Source organism: Rutidosis leptorrhynchoides, chromosome 11, assembly GCF_046630445.1.
Source record: "Rutidosis leptorrhynchoides isolate AG116_Rl617_1_P2 chromosome 11, CSIRO_AGI_Rlap_v1, whole genome shotgun sequence".
In the NCBI taxonomy this organism is placed as follows: Eukaryota; Viridiplantae; Streptophyta; class Magnoliopsida; order Asterales; family Asteraceae; genus Rutidosis; species Rutidosis leptorrhynchoides.
Genome location: NC_092343.1, coordinates 47,518,075 through 47,538,457, shown reverse-complemented (window position 1 = coordinate 47,538,457; position 20,383 = coordinate 47,518,075).

Below are 20,383 nucleotides of genomic sequence, written 5' to 3'. Positions count from 1 at the left end.
TCGCCGAACTATCCTTGATGTGTCCTAATCTTGTTAACCCCGAATCTCAAAGGATTGAGCTCTACATGCTCGGTCTTCCAAAAAGCATCAAACAAGGGGTGATGTCATCCAAACCCACTACTCATCAAGCCGCTATGAACATGGCTCGCCAACTAATTGAAACGGTTGACGAAATCGTAGTTCCGGCACCTAAGGCCGAGGATAAATCGGGCGGCAACAAAAGAAAGTGGGAACCCTCCCAATCAAGCAACAACAACTTTGCTAAGAAGCCTTACACCTCCGACGGCAAGAGGGGTTATGCCGGGAACCTACCTCTTTGCAACAAATGCAACAAACATCACTTTGGTGAATGTGGCAAGTTAATTTGCCACCGGTGCCAAGGAGTTGGTCATAAGGCCAACGATTGTAAAAGTGCCACTCCCGTTGCTCGAAAGTGGCCCAATGCACCAAAGATGGGCACTTGTTACGAATGTGGTCAAACAGGTCATTATAGAAATGCATGCCCAAAGAAGAAAGGTAACCCCAACACGCGCGGCCGAGCTTTCAACATCAACACCGAGGAAGCCCGGGATGACACTGAACTAGTCACGGGTACGTTTCTTCTCAACAATTCTTATGTCTCTTGCTTATTCGATTCAGGTGCCGATAAATGCTTTGTATCCAAGACTTTGACTCATTCTTTTAGCACTCCACCTCTTCCATTAGATACCACTTATTCCATTGAAGTGGCTAACGGGAAACTATTAAGTGCCGACACATATTACCGGGGGTGTACGATAAACATTTTGGGTAAGGAATTTGAAATTGATTTGATACCCATGGAACTAGGAAGCTTTGATGTAATAATCGGTATGAATTGGTTAGTCAAAACAAAATCTCACATTCTTTGTGATCTTAACGCAATCCGAATTCCTATCGAGAATGGTGAACCTTTGATCGTCTATGGCGATAAGAGTTGCACCGGACTCAACCTCGTTTCGTGTGTTAAAGTTAGAAAACTACTCCGTAAGGGTTGTTTTGCGATCCTTGCTCACGTTAAGAAAGTCGAGTCCGATGAGAAGCACATCGATGATGTGCCAATTGTTAGTGACTATTCCGATGTATTTCCCGACGAATTGCCGGGTCTTCCGCCTCATCGACCAGTTGAATTCCAAATCGATCTTATTCCGGGAGCCGCACCCGTAGCACGTGCACCATATAGACTCGCTCCATCTGAAATGCAAGAATTGCAAAGTCAAATCCAAGAACTACTTGATCGAGGTTTTATCCAACCTAGCCATTCACCTTGGGGCGCTCCGATTTTGTTTGTTAAAAAGAAAGACGGATCCCTACGAATGTGCATTGATTATCGTGAACTAAATAAATTGACGGTTAAGAACCGATATCCTCTTCCTCGCATCGATGACCTCTTTGATCAACTACAAGGGTCTTGTGTATATTCGAAAATCGATCTCCGCTCGGGTTATCATCAATTGAGGGTTAAGGGGGAAGATGTCTCCAAAACCGCTTTCCGAACTCGTTATGGTAGTTATGAATTCCTTGTCATGCCATTTGGTCTCACTAACGCACCGGCGGTGTTCATGGATCTTATGAACCGCGTGTGCAAACCGTATCTCGATAAATTCGTTATTGTGTTCATCAATGACATATTGATTTATTCTAAAAATGAAGAAGAGCACGAACAACATCTCCGACTTGTGCTTGAACTTTTAAGACAAGAACAACTCTATGCCAAATTCTCCAAGTGTGAATTTTGGTTAAAGGAAGTTCAATTTCTTGGTCATGTTGTAAGTGACCAAGGTATTAAAGTCGATCCAACGAAAATCGAAGCCATTAGCAAATGGGAGACTCCTACTACTCCTACTCACATTCGTCAATTTTTGGGTCTCGCCGGGTACTATCGTAGATTCATCGAAAATTTCTCTTTGGTTGCACGTCCTCTAACCGCATTGACTCACAAGGGAAAGAAATTCATTTGGGCGACCGAACATGAATCCGCATTCCAAATCTTGAAAACGAAGCTAACCACCGCTCCTATCTTGTCACTTCCCGAAGGCAATGATGACTTTGTTGTATATTGCGATGCCTCAAAACATGGTTTTGGGTGTGTATTGATGCAACGAACGAAAGTCATTGCTTATGCTTCTCGACAACTCAAAATTCATGAACGAAACTATACGACACATGATCTCGAACTCGGAGCCGTTGTCTTTGCACTTAAAATGTGGAGACACTATCTTTATGGAACCAAGAGTACTATCTTCACCGATCACAAAAGCCTTCAACACATTTTCGATCAAAAACAACTAAACATGAGACAACGAAGGTGGATTGAAACCTTAAACGATTACGATTGCGAGCTTCGTTACCATCCCGGGAAGGCAAATGTAGTAGCCGATGCCTTAAGTCGAAAAGAAAGAGCGGTGCCTCTCCGTGTCCGAGCTTTAAACATCTCCATTCACACCAACCTTAATAGCCAAATTCGGGTAGCCCAAGATGAGGCTCTCAAGGATGAAAACCTTTCACACGAGCTCTTGAACATTCTCGTCTCTCGATTCGAAATTAGGGAGACCGGACTCCGATATTACGCCGGAAGGATTTGGGTGCCTAGTTATGGGGACCTACGAAGCCTTATTTTAGATGAAGCCCATAAGTCACGATACTCGATTCACCCCGGTGCCAATAAGATGTACCACGACCTTAAACAACTATATTGGTGGCCGAACATCAAAAGGGACGTAGCTACTTATGTTTCCAAGTGCTTGACATGTTCCAAAGTCAAAGCCGAACACCAAAGACCGTCCGGACTACTTCGACAACCCGAGATTCCGCAATGGAAGTGGGAAAGGATAACAATGGATTTTATCACCAAGCTACCAAAAACGACGGGCGGTTATGATACCATTTGGGTTATTGTTGACCGTCTCACCAAATCCGCACACTTCCTTGCCATGAAAGAAACGGACAAAATGGAGAAACTTGCACAACTTTACATTAAGGAGATCGTAGCCCGACACGGTGTACCATTATCGATTATCTCCGACCGAGATGGCCGTTTCGTTTCTAGATTTTGGCGTACATTGCAAGAAGCGTTGGGAACGCGTTTAGACATGAGCACCGCATATCATCCTCAAACCGATGGACAGAGCGAACGTACAATTCAAACCTTAGAGGACATGTTACGAGCTTGCGTGGTTGATTTCGGAAAAGCTTGGGACAAGCACTTACCTCTCGCCGAGTTCTCTTACAACAATAGTTATCACACGAGTATTAAAGCCGCACCTTTTGAAGCGCTATATGGCCGCAAATGTCGTTCACCTCTTTGTTGGGCCGAGGTAGGCGACGTGCAATTCACCGGACCCGAACTCATTCACGAAACCACCGAGAAAATCGTTCAAATCCGAGATAGGCTTAGGACGGCCCGAAGTCATCAAAAGAGCTATACCGACAAACGACGCAACGATCTTGAATTTCAAGTCGGTGACCGAGTAATGTTAAAAGTCGCACCTTGGAAGGGTGTAATCCGTTTTGGTAAACGCGGGAAGCTAAATCCGCGGTATATTGGTCCTTTCGAAATCTTGGAGCGTATTGGAACCGTTGCTTATCGTTTAGACCTTCCGCCCCAACTGAGTTCCGTTCATCCTACCTTCCATGTATCTAACTTGAAAAAGTGTCTTGCCGAACCCGATATCATCATCCCTCTTGAGGAACTTACTATTGATGACAAGCTTCATTTTGTGGAGGAACCGGTTGAAATTGTGGACACCTCCGTCAAGACATTGAAACAAAGCCGAATCCCGATTGTTAAAGTCCGTTGGAACGCCAAAAGGGGACCCGAGTTTACTTGGGAAAGACAAGATCAAATGCAAAGGAAGTATCCTCATCTATTCGTGAATTCAGAAACGCAAGATCTCGAGGAAGAAACAACGACTACTACGCCTACTTAAATTTCGGGACGAAATTTCTTTTAAGGAGTAGGTAATGTAACATCCCGCCTTTTTCCATTTACTTTTCCGTTATACTAATATAAAGTCCGTTATATGTTTATAACATCTCCCGTTGATACGCGTTTTAAATTATCTCGTTTAGGTAATTCCCGCACCCGAACGAAAGTTGAGGGACTAAACTTGACAAGGGATCAAACCATTGACTAGGTCAAAGGGTCAACCCCCTTTCACCCATTCATTACCATCTCCCTCTCTCTCTCTCTTTCTCTCTAGCAAGAACACACCCAATTTCCTTTCTCATTCATTCATCATCTAAATCCGGATTAGGGAGCTAGCAACCAAATAAATTACATATTCGTGATCCTCTCTTCATCCTCTTCATTTTGGTACCAACTTCATCTCATTTGGGTAACTTTCTAAAATCACTAGATTTTGTGTTCTTGATGTTTTTAACTTATAAAAGTGTTAATTAGTGTCTATGGCTCAAGTCTAACATGAATATATGATTTATATGCTCGATCTCGTTGTTTTAGTGTAACTAGCATGAACTTGAATTTTGGTGTGTTGTTCTTGAATTTTGGATGATCATATGTTGTTAGATGTTGAAAGTTGATGTTTTAATTGTGTTACTAGCATCACTAGCTTCAATTTGATGTGTAGGTTGCCTTAGAAAACTTCATGAACTTGATTATTGATTTGTGGTGGAATTGAGTTAGGGTTTGAAGAACTTGAAGTGATTATTTGATGCATTGATTGCCATGAATTGTTGTTAGTAAGTTGTTAGTTGTATTGTATGCTCCATTACCTACAAAATGGCATGTCATATGTATGCATTGAATGCCCAAATCATTAAATGTGCATTGGTGAGTTGGAAGCATTAATGTGGGCATTGAATGATCACTTGGTTGGAAAACTCGGTTGTTACAAATGAGGTTTTTGATTGTTAAATTGTGTTTAGTTGCATTCTATGTCAAAAGAGCTTTTCAACGATATAAGGTGCGAGTCCTAAGTGTTTGTGGTTTGCGTTTTATGCTTATTTGAAGTTTGGATCAAGTTGGACAAGTGAAACAGACCAGGCACCAGCACCCGCCTATTGTCGCGGCGCGACAGAAGGGTGCCGCGGCGCGGCATAAGCCGTGCCCAGCTTCTGTCTCCGGTGTCCATTTTATGGAAAATGTTTGGCATACTACGGACCTCCGATTCACATGAAACTTGTTCTAACATGCTCATATATGATTAAAAACCTCAGAAAAATAGTTCGGGACCCGACCCGAACATGTTGACTTTTTCGTTGACTTTGACCCGACCAAGTTGACTTTTAATCAAACTTAACCAAATATTTGTGCAATCGTTCTAACATGTTTTTTTATACTTGTACCTTGCATGAAACATGACAATTTGATTCACATGCTACATAATCGAGTCGTAACGAGCCATAGGACTAATTGAACATCTTTGACCTATCGTGTTTACCGTTATTGATACAACCTATTGTTTAGGTCAAGATTAGCATTGTTCTTTGCACACGTTTACTTGTTGAAGTACTTTACTACTCGTGCACTCAAGGTGAGATCATAGTCCCACTTTTACTCTTTTTGAACTTATATTTGGGATGAGAAAACATAAACGATTCTTTTGAACTAAGTGAACACAAGAACGGGAAAACAAACATTCTACATACGAGTTTAGAACAAAAATCCTCAATTCGATTATCATTAGTTACACTTGCCGGGTGTAAGCGAGAACTTATGTTATATGGCCATATGGGTTGACAACCCTCATCTCTGACGGTTCGATACCGTCTACGGATGAAATATATTTTCGAGAATCAGTGTTTGTTCTAGCACTAATTGATGGGGTATACAATGGAAGGAATGTTAAGCTTTGATAATTGGGTGCTCGTGAAACAAACTTTTGGAATGTATTACTATTATTTCATTGATGCAAATCTTGTGGTTCACTTGTACTTACTTACTTAAACCTATGATTTCACCAACGTTTTCGTTGACAGATTTCTATGTTTTCTCAGGTCCTTGAACGATACATGATACATGCTTCCGCTCATTATTTTGATACTTGCATTGGATGTCGAGTATATATGCATACAGGGAGCGTCTTTTGGATACTTTTAAATTGTGTCACATAAGTTTCATTTGTACTTAAAACTTTGTATCGTAACTTGTGGTGGAACTATTCTTGTAAACTTGAACAACCTTTACATTTGAAATGAATGCGACATATCTTTTGGTCAAACGTTGTTTTAAAGACTTATGACCACGTAACGGGACCTAAGTAGACGGCGCCGTCAATGACGATTTGGTCGGGTCGCTACAGATCCCACCCTCATCATGAACCATGTTACATAACTCTTTCATTCTATATAATCTCTAAATATATCAAGAAAATATATTTCTTGATGATTCGGTCTTTTCCGGATATTATGGTAATTTGATAAATCAAGATCGTGCCATTACAATTCCCTTCTTAGAACATTAACTATATTCATTTCAAAATCCATACCTACGAATTCTGGACCATTATCCGCTTGACTTAAGGTCGGGAAGAGAAATCGAAAGCATGAAGCTCTGAAATATAATGGAAAATATAAAGCCCGATAACAACCCCGAAATTTACAAACCGTGTATATCGATGCGTATAGCAATATAAAGACACGGGAGAACAAAAAACACTATAACTCCAAGGTAATAGTAGAAGAAAATAACTTTCTCTGGTGGCAGATGAAAAAGAAGAATGAAGGATACGATAGCCAGGAAAATATCAATAATCAGAACTGGATTAAGCATTTTCACAATCTATTGGGATGTTTGAAATAAGAAAGAAGATTATAGGAGTAGTGAAAATAAATGAAACGGAAGAGGTCAATTTATAATGAAATATCAGACATAGCAATCGAGGCAGATTACGCATTTAATCAAAGGAAATCTTAATTTCCTTAAATTCCAAAGAATCAAATCTTATTATGAAGATTTTCTATTCCTTAAATTTCGGAAATCAATCGTTACTACGTCAAGAGATAAGACGCATCTCTATTCTCTATTTCACTTTATTACAATAACTTCCCTCATACGCTTCGAGTAATTGGATTATTTTATCCATATTATTCAACGGTGATAAAACTTTATTTATCGACTCATATTCGTCATAAAAACATTTTTATTGTTAGCCATGACGACCTCACTCAAATTTCGGGACGAAATTTCTTTAACGGGTAGGTACTGTGATGACCCGGAAATTTTCGAACAAATTTAAACTTTAATCTTTATATTATTCCGACACGATAAGCAAAGTTTGTTAAGTTGAATCTTAAAAATTTTAAACTATGTTCATACATTCATTTAACCTCGACCAAATTCCAATGATTCACGAACCATTATATGAACGGACATGATTATATATGTATATGTGTATATATTATAACTTGAAAACGTTAACAAAGTATTAGACGTATAATACTTTACACGAATGTATTTGTTTCGATATAGGTTTAATATAATTATCAACGGAATTAAAAGATAATATCAAATGATTGATTTATCAGATACATTGTATGATCGTGAGTCTCTATTGAGAGGTCCACTTTGATTTAGGAAACCTTTCCTTTTTAACGATATTCGGAATAAATGGTAAAGTGACCTACAAGTAAGAACAAATATGTCAATTAACGATTACTGGCCAAAGGTTAGTAGAGATTAACTTTCAACACAATGATTGTCTCGTGTCTCTTGATAAAGTTAATTATTTAGTTTTCTTAATATTGAAAACGTTTTACGACATAGATGAAACCTTTTAAAGAATGATTTTGAATATAACTAATTCTGGAAAACTAAATTATATTTATTCGATTTAGTTCAAATATATGAAATCGTTCTTCGAAATAATAGATTTTTAATTATTATAACATTTCGATAAAAAGATGTGAATGTAATTAGTTTTAGAGAACTATAGTTATTCGATTTAGTATGGACACGTTTTTCGATATAATAGAATTTGATTGTTAAAATATTTTTATGGATTTTCAATGATATGAAAATGAAAATAAAGATAAAATAAAGGTTTCTAATGAGCACTAAAAGACTAAAACATTTCATCTCAAGATTTCAAGTTAAAATGATGGAAATCACTAAACCTGCGCACTTGCACGAGAAAAATCATAACTAAATCATACTGACTCGAAAAAGGGTGATTCCAGTGTCCATACGTCCGTAACTCCAAAATCTACAACTTTCGTGAAGACACCATACGCGGACCGCTTTCCTATCTACACGAAACGCCTAATGTTTGTCGACATAAAAAGTTTGTCGACATAAAAAGTGATGGCGGCTTACCTTTTTATTATTATTATATTATATATTATATTATTATATTATTATTTTACATATATATATGAACGAAGTACTTATTAGGAACTTAAAAAAAATGCACACACTCACATAAATAAATCACTCTGTATATTTTCTAGCTTAAATTTTTAAATTAGTAGTATGGTACTGTAACAAGTGATACACGGGTATTTTAATTCGGGTTACAAACCAATTATAACTAAGGAAACTATGAGTTATTGCCAAAGAGGTTATGGGTAATATTCGGGGATATATTTATGAATCAAACCTAGTGTTTATCACCTCCGTTACGTCTACCTACTTTCCTACAATATTGAATCTCAATATTGATATGTTGAGATCTACGATTATTTGATAATCCGAGTTTCGGTCACATTACGATGAACAACTTTATATGCTGTTAAGGTGAGTTTCATTTGCTCCATTTTTAATTGCTTTTGCAATCTATATTTTTGGGCTGAGAATACATGCACTTTATTTTAAACGCAATGGATACAAGTACATACTAAATTCTACACTGAGTTTGAAACAAAAATCCCTTAGCTTTGGTAACTAGTAACTGCCAGTTATAAGAACTGGTGGGCGCGAGTAGTAGTATATGGATCCATAGGGATTGACAACCCCGTCTGTTCCAGGTATAGAAACCCTAGCCTGAACTATAAAACAGACGTATGCTATTTGAGTTTAGTACACGTTGGTTTGCGTGTATTGTACATGTTGGTTGCATGTATGTTAAAACAGGGGTACTTATTAGATATACGTTAAAGTTTAGTTACCATGGTGTTCAATCTTGTAGAATATTTTGATAAACGTTTCTGGATGAAACAACTGAAAACTTGTGATTCACCTTTATAAACAGATTATGCATAACATTAAAACTATGAACTCACCAAACTTTGTGTTGACACTTGTTAGCATGTTTATTCTCAGGTTCCCTAGAAGTCTTCCGCTGTTTGCTTATATGTTAGACAAGCTATGTGCATGGAGTCGTACATGGCATATTTTTCAAGGAAACGTTGCATTCACCAAATCATCACCATGTATCTTATTTTGACTGCATTGTCAACGGAAGTACTATTGTAAACTATTATTTACGGTGATTGTCTATATGTAGAAATCATCAGATGTCGAAATCCTTTGATTTAAATATTCATTTATGGTGTGTCTTTTCAAAAGAATGCAATGTTTACAAAACGTATCATATAGAGGTCAAATACCTCGCAATGAAATCGATGAATGACGTGTTCGTCCATATGGATTTGGAGCGATCGTCACAGTTGGTATCAGAGCGTTGGTCCTAGCGAACCAAGTCTTGCATGAATGTGTCTAACTGATAGTTGTTAAGATGCATTCGTAAGTCTGGACTTTGACTGTGTTTGCATGTCAAAAGTTTTGCTTATCATTTCTTATCGAAAATTACCTGCTTATCATTCCTAGTCTAGACACATCTTACTGCATTTATTGCATAAATAGTGTATAGACAAAAATTCATATCTTAGTGATGTCAAAGCAGAGGGGTATAAAATACTATTAAATTTTAGCAGAAAATACTATTAAATACGATACAATTTTACACAAGATATTTATTTATTTATAGAATGGATATACTTAAACCTTGCTACAACACTTATAGGCAGTGTACCTAATCGTACAGTAGTGTAGTTTTTAGTAAGTCCGGTTCGTTCCACAGGGAAATCTTTAAACAAAGCTCAACGCTATATTAGTTTACTTTTATAAAAATACAAATATATATATAGGTAATATTATTATTATAAAGGGGGGTTTTTTACCGTTTAATGACCGGTTTGTCGATTTTAAAACTTTAGTCGCAGTTAAAACCTAATGTAAAATATAAAATAAATACAAGACTTTAAATTAAAGCGTAAAGTAAATAACGATAATGAAATTGCGAATAATAAAAATGCGATAAAATTAAATTGCGATAATTAAAAAGTACGATAATTAAAAGTGCGATAAAATGAAATAACAATAAATAAAAGTGCGATAATTAGAAGTGCAATTAAATATAAAATAAAGGAAATAAAATATGATATAAAAGAATTATGCTTATTTAAACTTCCGTAATCATGATGTTTGACGTGTTGATTTTAGTTTTATGCCCTTGGGTTAATTGTCCTTTGTCCTGGATTATTCAATATGTCCGTCTAGTTTTTGTCCATAACAGTCCATCAGTCATAAATATAAATTGCAAGTGTCCTTGTCAAATTATTATTATACCCGAAGATAAATATTCCAACTAATTGGGGATTCGAATTGTAATAAGGTTTTAATACTTTGTTTAATGAATACACCAGGTTATCGACTGCGTGTAAACCAAGGTTTTACTACTTTGTTAACAATTACACCAATTACCCTTGAATGTAATTTCACCCCTGTTTTAATTATTCTAGTGGCTATTAATTCATTCCCGTGTCCGGTTAAATGAACGATTATTCGTACATATAAATACCCCGCCCATCGTGTCCGATCGAGTGTATATGGTAATTTATAGGGACGCCCAATTGTAAATCTTTATATTAACATTAACAAACTTTCATTTAGTTAAACAAATATAAAGCCCATTAATAGCCCATAGCCTAGTTTCCACAAGTGTCGTTCTTTTGTCCAAACCCCAATTATGGTACAAAGCCCAATTACCCAATTTTAGTAATTAGCCCAACATCATGATTACTTCGTTTTAAATAAGCATAATAATAACTTAGCTACGAGACATTAATATAAAAAGGTTGAACATAACTTACAATGATTAAAAATAGCGTAGCGTTACACGGACAGAATTTCGACTTACACCCTTACAACATTCGCTAACATACCCTTATTATTAGAATTATAATTAAAATTAAAATATAAATTATAAATATATATATTACTCGTATATATTGAGAGAGAGATAAAAAAAAGATGATAAAATTCGATCAGAATTCGGTTGGCTTTATAGCCAGAAATGAATTTTGGGGCTCCGCGACTCGCGGCAAAAAGCCCTTCAAACTCCGCGAGTCGCGGAGAGGTATTTTCATTTCACACCCTTGGAGTTTCTGGCTGCCGACGGTTTTAATAATATATATATATTATATATATAATTAATATAATTAATTATATATTATATTATATTTATATACATAGTTAACTTGTAATTTTTAGTCCGTTGCGTCGAGCGTTAAGAGTTGACTCTGGTCCCGGTTCCGGATTTTCGAACGTCCTCGCGTACAATTTAATATCTTGTACTTTGCGTTTTGAATCTTGTACTCTTGTGATTTCGAGACGTTTCTTATCAATAATTTGAACCTTTTTGATTGTCTTTTGTACTTTTGAGCTTTTTGGTCGTTTGCGTCTTCAACTCGTCGAATCTGTCTTTTGTCTTCACCTTTTATTATTTAAACGAATATCTCTTGTAAATAGAACAATTGCAACTAAAAGCTTGTCTTTCTTGAGGAATAATGCTATGAAATATATGTTCGTTTTTAGCATTATCAAATATTCCCACACTTGAGCGTTGCTTGTCCTCAAGCAATATCGTCTTGAAATACTAGAATCACTTCTTTATTCTTCACACTTTGTACATCAGTGATTTCTATACGGTGGTATAAACAATGGTAGTAACGATATGGTTTACAGTCCCACATGACTATAAAAATTTAGATCCATTAAGGAAATTGGATCTTTATGAAAACATTTGATCTTTTGAAATCTAGTTTTTACCCTAGATAAGTTTTCCGGAATAACCCTTTACCGGTGTTTGCAAAATATTTTTGTGGGTTTGGTGGGTTACAGATTTGAAAATTTTAGCTCAAAACTTGCGGTTTTGTGTCACCCACTTGCTAACCTTGTATTTGGAAAGCAACACGTCCAGTTTACTTGTTCCGTATATTACCTTTCGGCAAACTACCGTCCGGTTGTAAAGGAAAGCGTTGAACAAGCAACTGTTAAGGCAATGTCCCGTGACATGCTTTTGATTATGGTCTATAACGTGTCGGACGCAATTACTATTCTTGGTAGGAGCAATAGTAAAGCTCACCCTTATAATTTGTCGGTCTGGCACAAGGTCCTGTCTTTGACCATGCTATGCAACCACCGTTCTTACGGTTGACACCCGATTTGGTTCAGGTGACCTAATGAATTCTAGGTGAATTCCTAGGATTTTACGTTCAATGGTAATGAACGCATTGAAAATAGGGTTTTCAGAAAACAAATCGGTTTATAATTTTGATCAAAATATTTTCTCGTTCAAGCTCGAGTTTAGATATCATTGAATTCCATGAGTTTGTAATTCTCAATCTTTAAGGTCAATCTCTAGGATTGAGTAATATCAGGCTTAAAAGCTGATTTTTGATCTTTAAGGAGATTATCTTTTCTGGGGATCTGATTCATTAGTCTTATCCAGCTAATTTGCATGGTGCCTCCCCATTGTACGAGATAAATCCTTCTCATGGTTAGGATAAATCTGACCACTTGGCGACCCTGTTTAATGCTGAGGTCCGTGGATTTCCTGCTGATTTTAGTGATGACTTTTCTAGATTTTTCGTCAACCTACAGCTGGTCTGGACGACAACTTCATGACCTAAATCAAGAAGCGCGTGTCTTTTTCGGAAGACTTTACTTCCTTTTAATGATGGAATTGATTCATCGTGTAGATCCATCTCTTCTTTTCTTTCATCGGGTAAAACAGTTTAGTTTAGTCCAAAGCAAAAGTATTTTCAGTTATTTGTTACAAATATATGTGGCATATGTTTAAAATAACTTGGTAAATTTTCCCACACTTGGCTTTTTATTTCTTTTTATCGTCCTCTATTCCATTTTAAATGAATTTTAACATTTTAGTTTGTTTCTCAATTTATGTCCTTTTTGAGGTAACAATAATTTCGGTGTTAAAACCTAGTTTTATCGTTCATAAATATGTATAAACATGATTTTGAATTCATTTAATTGAAAATTTTGAAAAATTTTACTAGAATTGGGTAGTCAGTATATAAGACCAGGGCTGTTCTTTATTATCAGAGAGCACTAGATTCTAATACAACTACTGCTTTACTAGTATTTTTAATGGTAACCAAGTGTATAAAGTAAAAGTTTTAAAATCCGAAAGAATTTAATCCCTTCCCACACTTAAGATCTTGCAATGCCCTCATTTGCAAGAAATCAGTAACAATTTAAATTATTGAGGGTGATTTGTGTGAAAATGATTAAATTTTTACCAAAGTTTCCAAATATATTGGCGTTTGTTTGCTGAATGATAAATGGTGCACGTCATTTGTTCATTCCGTCTTGTTGTTATTTCACATATATTTTGCATCATTGTCGTCAAAATTACTTGCTTTTGCTGAACTTAATGCCAGTCTTTGAAAATGCGTTGTTTTACCCTGTTGTGTACATAAGATAAACTGCAAACATATATACATATTTTTGAAGTTTGGTATATTACCCCACATTCAAAAATTATTAAAATCTAAGAATAAAGGTTAGATAAATATAAAAATGATTACAATATTAACAAAAAATATTAAACATATCAATAATTACAAATTACAAAATAAAAATAAAAATAAGTAAACTAAGGATGATATTGGTACCAATAGGGGTTCCACGCATAACCATAAGTGCTATAGAATGCCTCGGCAGGGTCATACGTAGGATATGGTGGCTGCATCTCTATCGACCAAGGAGGGAAGACGGGTTTCGGTGTAGGAATATAGTTTCTACCTATGTGTTGGCAATGCGCTATGATCTGGTTCTGATGAACTTGCCAATCTTCAAATGCTCTCTGTCTAGCATTTTCGTATTCCTGACAAGCTATAAACCTATGCATTTCTTGCATCTGATTCCCCCCTCCTACATTACCTTGTTCCTGGTTTCTCTCTACCTGTGGATGTCTACCATTGTATCGTACTGCGGCGTTATTTCGCCGCTTCAACACTTTCGCACCATGGTATACATTTAAACCTATAGTGTCGCGGGGTTCTGGCTCTTCTACTAATAATCCCCCCCGACTTATATCCACACCGAGATATTCACCAATCAAAGTAATAAAAATACCACCTCCTATTATGCTATGTGGACGCATCCCTCGAACCATAGCTGATAAATAATAACCCACACAATATGGTATACTTACAGCGCTGTGTGGGTCTCGAATACACATATGGTAAAACAAATCTTGTTCATTTACCTTTTCTTTGTTTTTACCCCTTTGTGTAATCGAATTAGCTAAAAACCTATGTATTACTCTTAATTCGGCTCTATCTATATCCAAATAAGAGTAGTTTCCCCCTTTGAAACGGTGGTGGCTTGTCATTTGACTCCACACACCGTGTGTATCAAAATTCTCATCTATTTTCCTACCGTTTAGTATCAATCCTCTACAATCGGCAGACGCTAATTCCTCAGGCGTATATATACGTAAAGCCTGAGCCATGTCCAGTAAAGACATGTGGCGCATCGAACCGCCTAACAAAAATCTAATAAAAGAACGATCGGTTAAACTGGCTACCCGATCATTCAACTCTATACTACATAACAACTCTTCACACTATACTTTATATACAGGTCTGCGTATGGTGAATAAACATATCCAGTCATTAAAAGAAGAATTACCATACCTCTGTACCAGTAATTCCCTAATTGGCCCGGCCAATTCTACAGCTTCCAAGGGTCCCCATTCTATGACCCTTGGTACCTCAACAACCTTAGAGTGAAGAGTATGCAAACCCCGTTGATATTTTGGATAATCTATCCAAAGTCTGTCAAATCGCAGGTTCGGGTGCAACTGTTCCAAGTGCATATCTGAAAAGGTCATGACTGGATGAGGTACATCCTGCTTGTAGTAGTTATCTACCTCCTGTTGTTCCAAGTTCTCAGCAGGAGCATGGCGGGCTTGGGATGAAGATTCACCCCTTTCATTCTGTTTTCTTGAGTAGTTCCTAGATATCATCCTTCTCAACATGATTGTAGTGAAAAATTTGAAGATTAACGGTGAAAAATAGAGTTTTTGGGATGATTTTCGTGGGTTTTCTTGGGTTTTTTTCGAGCTGTATTTGGGTGTTTTTGTGTGTGTGTGAGTGATCAGTCGAGCAGCTCTTTTATTTTTTTTTCTGGGTTTTGGACCCTCCGCGAGTCGCGGAGGTTTTAACTGAAAACTCCGCGAGTCGCGGAGTTATTTTTTTTTTTTTTTTTTTTTTTTTTTTTTTTTTTATTTTTTATAATCTTTAACTTATAAAACAATTAAGAAATTAATTTTAAAATTTTGTTTCCCTTGTTATTTAGGACGAGGTCGTTTCGGATCGATGTCCTAGTCCGTCCTTCGACAAAATTTTAAAATTTTTCTTTTTGTAGCGATTGTTTTAAAAGCTAAGATTTTTGGGTTTTTTAATGTTTTTGCATACTTTAAATCAATAAGATTAAAAATAATGATAATAAAAGTTCTCGTCCCTCCCTCGGGTAAAGCAATTTCGGTTCAGAGACCTAGTCTTCAACTTACGACGAATTTTAAAAATCATATTTTTAACTTAATGAGATAAAGTAAATTTTTGTTTTTAAATTCACACAACATAAATATAAAATTCAAAATTAATATTAAAAATTCAAAATTCACACCAAACTTAAAATTTGAAATGCATAAAATTAAAATTTCATATTTTAAAAATTAAAAATTCACACCAAACTTAATTTAAAAATTCATAAATTCATACCAAACTTATATTAATTTTTCAAATATTTACAATTTTTTAAAAATATTGTTTTTACAAAGTTTACAATATTAATTTAAGATTTAAATATTAATTTTAAAAATATGGTAAAAATAAATTTAAAAATCTTTTTGTCTTTTTATCCCACTTTTATCAATCAAATATTATCAAAAATATGCGCCCCTCTTTTCGGTAAAGTAATTTCGGTTCCAAGACCTAATTTAACTCATGACGAATTTTTGAAATATTTTGGGTTGATTGATTAAAGATATTTATACCTTAAGAATAAACGTTAAATTTCGCAGTGATGTAATAAATTTTTGAAGGATATCAATAATTTCGGTCGCCAAACCTAATTTTATTTAATACCAATTTAATACTTTTTAGCGAACAAATTAGCGTTTATTATCAAAAGGTTAAAAATGAAAATAAAAATAAAAACTATACAGACATACCTGTGAAATAGATTTCTTAGTTATATGATCTATTATATTCATAAGATAGTCGGTTTAATTGGTCTTCCATGGCTGCATAGGCGTAACCTCGAGCATTCATTGTCTTTTCTTCTAAACATATGAACGGTCCGTCTCTGCATAAAGTAACAAATTCGGTATTTGAATAGGTTTGATTATTTGAACATTTACCTCCATGTGACCATTTTCCGCATTTGTGACATTTTTCTAGGTGTCGTGCTCTTCTTTTCGCTGCGGATTTTGATTTTCCTTTACCAAATTGTAACTTATTATCTTCGCATCTGGATCCTTTTCTAACTCCGTCCATTCTTTCTCTGATTACTGATACTAATTCACTCGGGAGTATGTCATTATTACGTTTAGCGATCAAAGCGTGTAGCATTAGACCATGGTTTAGTTCACAGGCAGTCTTCATTTCGTAAAAACCTAAAAAAATAAAAATTCAGAATGGGGGGAGAAGACTAGTTCTTTAGGGTCTGCTAGGGAAAGACCATACGTGTTCCATTTTCGAGAACTACACGAAAACAGACAATCTAACTCTAACAGAAATACATATTATCCTTTAAAGACTTGATTCTCCCCACACTTAGTTAGCTGTGGCATCGAAATTGTGATTAACTTCGTTGTCGACCTCCATCGGACCATGTATGTAATGTTTAACTCTGTGACCATTAACTTTAAATTCAATCCCATTTGAATTTATCAATTCTATCGTTCCGTATGGGAAAACTCTTTTGACTATGAATGGTCCAGACCATCTTGATTTCAATTTTCCAGGAAATAGCTTGAATCGTGAATTGAAAAGAAGAACTCTGTCTCCTTCTTTAAATTCTTTTGAACTTCTGATTCTTTTATCATGCCATTTCTTCGTTCTTTCTTTATAGATTAACGAATTTTCGTATGCTTCATGTCTTAATTCTTCTAATTCGTTTAGTTGACTTAATCGTAGACGTCCGGCTTCATGTAAATCAAGATTACATGTCTTCAAAGCCCAAAATGCTTTGTGTTCAATTTCTACTGGAAGATGACATGCTTTTCCATACACAAGTCTAAAAGGTGTGGTTCCAATTGGAGTTTTGTAGGCTGTTCTAAAAGCCCAGAGTGCATCCTCCAATTTAATGGACCATTCCTTTGAATTTGATCCTACGGTTTTCTCTAGAATACGTTTTAAAGCTCGGTTAGTATTTTCAACTTGTCCACTTGTTTGTGGATGATATGCGGTGGAGATTTTATGAGTTACTCCATATCTTTTAAGAACTTTCTCAAGTTGATTATTACAGAAATGAGTACCCCGATCACTTATTAAAGCTTTCGGTGTTCCAAACCTTGCAAAAAGACGTTTTAAAAAGTTTACTACAACTCGTGCATCGTTAGTTGGGAGAGCTTGTGCTTCCGCCCATTTAGATACATAATCAATGGCTACGAGTATATATAGATTATTATGAGATTTTGGAAATGGACCCATAAAGTCAATACCCCAAATGTCAAATACTTCACATACTTGGATGACATTTTGTGGCATTTCATCACGTTGACTTATTTTTCCGGCCCTTTGACATGCATCACAGGATTTGCAAAGAAGGTGTGCATCTTTGTAAATTGTAGGCCAATAGAATCCAGCTTCATAAACTTTTCTTGCTGTTAGTTGAGGCCCATAATGCCCTCCTGTTGGTCCTGTGTGACAATGGTTTAAAATTTTACTAGCTTCATCTCCAAATACACATCGGCGTATTATTCCATCGGGACAACTTTTAAACAGATGTGGATCTTCCCAGAAATAGTGTTTTATATCACTGAAGAATTTCTTTCGTCTTTGGTATGATAATCCTTTTTCAAGGAATCCACAAACTAAGTAGTTTGCATAGTCTGCAAACCATGGGATTTCTTTATAATCTATCTTCAATAGATATTCATCAGGAAAGTTGTCTTGTATGGCCGATTCATTTAGAACTTCTAATTCGGGATTTTCAAGACGAGAAAGATGATCAGCGGCGAGATTTTCTGCTCCCTTTTTATCTCGGATTTCAATATCAAACTCTTGTAAGAGTAAGATCCAACGGATTAATCTTGGTTTAGCATCTTGTTTTGAAAATAGGTATCTAAGAGCAGAATGGTCGGTATAGACCACCGTTTTTGCTAGAACGAGATATGATCGAAATTTGTCAAAAGCAAAGACAATAGCAAGGAGTTCTTTTTCAGTAGTTGTATAGTTCGTTTGTGCTCCTTGTAATGTCTTACTAGCATAATATATAGGTTGAAATCGTTTTTCAATCCTTTGTCCTAAAACGGCTCCCATTGCAAAATCACTTGCATCGCACATTAGTTCAAATGGTAGATTCCAATTTGGTGTTATCATGATCGGTGCATTAGTGAGTTTTTCTTTAAGAATATTAAAAGATTTGATACATTCATCTGAAAAGATGAATGGCGCATCCTTTTCTAGGAGTTTATTCATAGGAGTGGCAATTTTAGAAAAATCTTTTATAAAACGTCGGTAAAAACCGGCATGCCCTAGAAAACTCCTAACTCCTCTAACATTAGTGGGATGTGGAAGTTTAGCAATTACATCTACTTTAGCTCTATCCACTTCAATTCCTTCTTTTGAAATTTTATGTCCAAGAACGATGCCTTCTTTAACCATGAAATGGCATTTCTCCCAATTAAGTACTAGATTTGATTTATCGCATCTAATTAGCATTCGTTCCAGATTAACTAGACATGATTTAAATGTATCACCGAAGACTGAAAAGTCATCCATGAATACTTCCATGCATTCTTCTATCATGTCATGAAAAATCGCCATCATACACCTTTGAAAGGTTGCAGGGGCGTTACAAAGTCCAAATGGCATGCGTTTGTAAACAAAAGTACCATAAGGGCACGTGAATGTGGTTTTCTCTTGGTCCTCGGGTGCTATTGGAATTTGAAAATATCCGGAAAATCCATCTAGAAAACAATAGTAACTATTTCCGGCTAATCTTTCCAACATTTGATCTATGAAAGGTAAGGGAAAGTGATCTTTTCTGGTGGCGTCATTTAATTTTCTATAATCAATACATACACGCCATCCTGTTACAGTCCTAGTAGGAATAAGCTCATTTTTCTCATTTGTGATGACAGTCATGCCACCCTTCTTAGGTACGCATTGAACTGGGCTTACCCATGGACTATCAGAGATTGGATATATTAAACCTGCATCTAGCAGTTTAATAATTTCCTTTTTAACTACATCTTGCATATTAGGATTTAGTCTTCGTTGGCGTTGCACATACGTTTTATGACCTTCTTCCATAAGGATTTTATGTGTGCAATACGAAGGACTTATTCCTTTAATATCATGAATCTTCCATGCAATGGCTGGTTTATGAGCTTTCAACACAGAAATGAGTTGTGATTTCTCATTTTCAGTAAGAGAAGACGATATTATTACAGGTAATTCAGATTCACCATGTAAATAAGCGTATTCCAAATGGTTTGGAAGTGACTTTAACTCTAATTTCGGAGGTTCTTCTATCGATGATTTATATCGATATCTGTCTTCTTCTTTTAGCATTTGTATTTCTTCTGTTGTTGGTTCATATCCATTAGCTATAAGTGTAGCTAACATTTCAGCTTCATCAATTGGTTCATTACCTTCTCCTAAAGAACATTCTCCTGTTCCTTGTAATTCTGGAAATTCTTTTAATAATTCTGCATGTGCATCTATAGTTTGAATATAATAACATGTATCATCTGCAGATTGTGGTTGTTGCATTGCTCTATCAACTGAAAAGGTAACACTCTCATCCTCTATACTTAGGGTCAGTTTCTTACCGAACACGTCTATCATTGCTTTAGCCGTGTTTAAGAATGGTCTTCCTAATATGAGAGGAACTTGAGAATCTTCTTCCATGTCCAAAACA